Source organism: Mytilus trossulus, chromosome 7, assembly GCF_036588685.1.
Source record: "Mytilus trossulus isolate FHL-02 chromosome 7, PNRI_Mtr1.1.1.hap1, whole genome shotgun sequence".
NCBI classification, from domain to species: domain Eukaryota; kingdom Metazoa; phylum Mollusca; class Bivalvia; order Mytilida; family Mytilidae; genus Mytilus; species Mytilus trossulus.
This window is the reverse complement of record NC_086379.1, coordinates 53,411,970-53,414,843: the sequence shown is the minus strand read 5'-3', so window position 1 is coordinate 53,414,843 and position 2,874 is coordinate 53,411,970. Positions and strand designations below refer to the sequence as shown.

Here is a 2,874-nt window from a genome sequence, read left to right as displayed (position 1 = left end):
TTATACACCAACAAACAACACTACCTTTAAAGACACCATAATGATCGATGTGACAGGGATATCTACATCAATATGGTATTATTTGCATATCCTATAGCAAAGAGTCTAGGACCATGTATCTTAAAAGTCAAACAAAAAAACCAACAAGAACTGTCAACACTAGATACATAGACCAATATCTCAGAACCACCTAATTGAATAAGATTACCAAAGATTTCAAATAATTTGGAAACAGGGTTAAATAAATATAGGTCTAATTGGAGCTTTGTAATACAGCTGTATATAGCTACTAAAAAAATGAATAGAAAAAGAAAATTAAGTGTCTAGTACTCTTTATTTACACTTTTATCTCTCAGTCAAACAATGAATATTTTTGTTGTTGTGGTAATAGTGGAACATCTTTCTAAAACACACTGTTTTTTTTTTTATTTTACTCTTAAGAACAAATTCTGCTTCAAATTAATCAATATGTAGATCACAATTATAACCTTCATCCTCACCAGTTCTGCATTCTAACCTGAAATTATAATGTTATACATGAAGCAAAAAGCAAATCTATTTTATTAATAAAAGAAAAAAATAACAATATGCAATTTAAAAGAACAATTTAAATGTGAACTATATATAAATGTCTAAAGACAATAACACTTCTCATTTTATTGCAGATATAAAAAAAAAAATTAAAACAAAACCCTTACATTTTTCTAAGCTTTATCAAATTATCATAAATATATAAATTTTACAAAATCATTTCAATCTAAAAAATTAAATTGAAATAATCGATGATGTTCTTAAAAAGTGGCAGGGTGTCCTGTCGCCTTTGACCCAAAAAATGAAGAACTATTTGAGTATAACTTTAATATCTTACCTTCTTTCTTTCATTTTGTACATGTAGTTTATGAATAGTAATTTGTTACATCACAACAACATGTACAAGTTATCAAAGAATCAAGGAACTACAGCAGTGTTTTCATAGTCTGTAGGACAAATTGGAAAACCAGCTAGGATGTTGTGTCTAGTATTTCCACTGACTGAAATTATACGAAGACAAAATATGAATATGGACATGACTATAAAGTACTGGATCAATCAAAGAATAAATAAATATCATAGTGTAGGGTAGCTAAAGGACCCATACTTGAGTGAAATAACTTCACCAATCTGACATGGATATATATTGTTTTGCAACATGATGAATACAGATATAGATGAAAATGTAACCTTTTCCTATATTGTTTGGGTTTCCTGTCAATATTAATGCTCTGCAATAAAAAAGTAGAATACCAATGTGTAAAAAGAGATTGAAAAAACAGCTTGTAACACCAAGAAGGATGAGAGACGAAGAAATAATTGTAACTTTAATGATGTAATCGTTAGTTTTCCAGACCTATCCACATATATTTTTCAAGCTTGAAAAGATGACCTTCATGTATTCCAGCAGCATATTTCACCTCTGTATAGGTAGTGCCCCCCCCCCCCCCCCCCCCCCCCCTTTTTTGAGTTGAGAGTAATTGTTCTAAATTGTGTCCTCCCTAGTCCAATGAAATGAAACTGAACAAAATGAAATGAAACTGAACAAAATCTGATACTTGTTTGAATTGAAATTATTATACATATAATATAAATGTGTGTGTATTAAAAATATATACAGATAAATAAGAAAAAAAGGATGGCACATATGATTGCATGATTGTCAATGAGACAACTCTCTGTCAAAGTACATGTAACAATTAATTAATGTATTGAATTGAGCAATTAAAGTTTAAATTACAGATATATTGAGATATTCATACCATACAATGCCTACACGTTTTCAATGATACACCATGTGTGTTAAAGTACACAAACAACCGGTTATAGTCGCTCATTTGCATAACAATGAAGCGGCATAACATGTGCGTCAAAATGCATAATTTGCATCCGATTTGCAATGTTGTTGCCATATAAACATTCAAAAACATATTAAACTTTTATCGGACCTTTAATTCAAAGAAATTTCTTATCCAAAAACGAACAATTGTCAAAAATTCATAAAACCAAGACTTGGTTTTATCAGACATGTGTTTTCGCAACATTCTTGGCAATCCTGAACTTTTTCTCAATAACCATAATAATTTTGTTTATAAAAATATGATAACTTCAAAATTTTTAACTCACAGTACAATATGCACTAATCCAATACAAAATTGGTTTGCTCGATTTTCTTAATTCAACATTTCAAATTGACGACCTACCTCTCTGAGTATGTCCAGTTTTTTCCAATATGGCGCCTATCCGGAAGTTAGGAAGGCCTGACGACTCCTACCCCTGCCGCCATCTTTCTTTCTCTTTTAAGATACTAGATGATAAAAATATTATTACTTTTTGTAGATTCAGGATACTCAGTCATAAACTTCCTATTGAAACTGGAAGGTGGAAAAATATACCTAGATAAAATCGAAATTGTAAACTTTGTAATTCAGGAGATATTGGGGATGAATTCCACTATATTTTTAATTGTTCGAAATTTAATCATGATAGAGAAAAAAAATTTAAACCATATTATCTAAATAGACCAAACATATTGAAATTTCATGATTTGATGAATACTAGAAACATCAGTATGTTGAATCAATTGTGCAAATTTATCAAACTGATTAATAAACAGCTGGACTCTTAGGGGAAACATTGTTAAATATATTTTTTCATATAATATTGTATACATGCATAATGTGTTTTTTTTATATTACATGTAGCTGGAAATATTTTTCCAGTTGTAGATCATACATTTGTATTAATTCTGACTTTATGTTATATTATAAATGTTTATAATATCTCTGTACCATGGATTTTGGTTTATGAGAATAAAGATATATAGAATAGATAATTAGATGA

At 29.3% G+C, this 2,874-nt stretch overlaps 1 long non-coding RNA gene across 1 annotated transcript; it reads right to left on the bottom strand.

Moving 5' to 3' along the window:
- Nucleotides 1-315: 315 nt before the first annotated feature.
- On the bottom strand, nt 316-2,304 carry LOC134727133 (uncharacterized). Its single transcript, XR_010108721.1, has 3 exons — nt 2,235-2,304; nt 869-1,031; nt 316-517 (listed from the first exon to the last, which is right to left on the bottom strand). It is a non-coding gene; the product is annotated as an uncharacterized LOC134727133 (long non-coding RNA).
- Nucleotides 2,305-2,874: the final 570 nt, after the last annotated feature.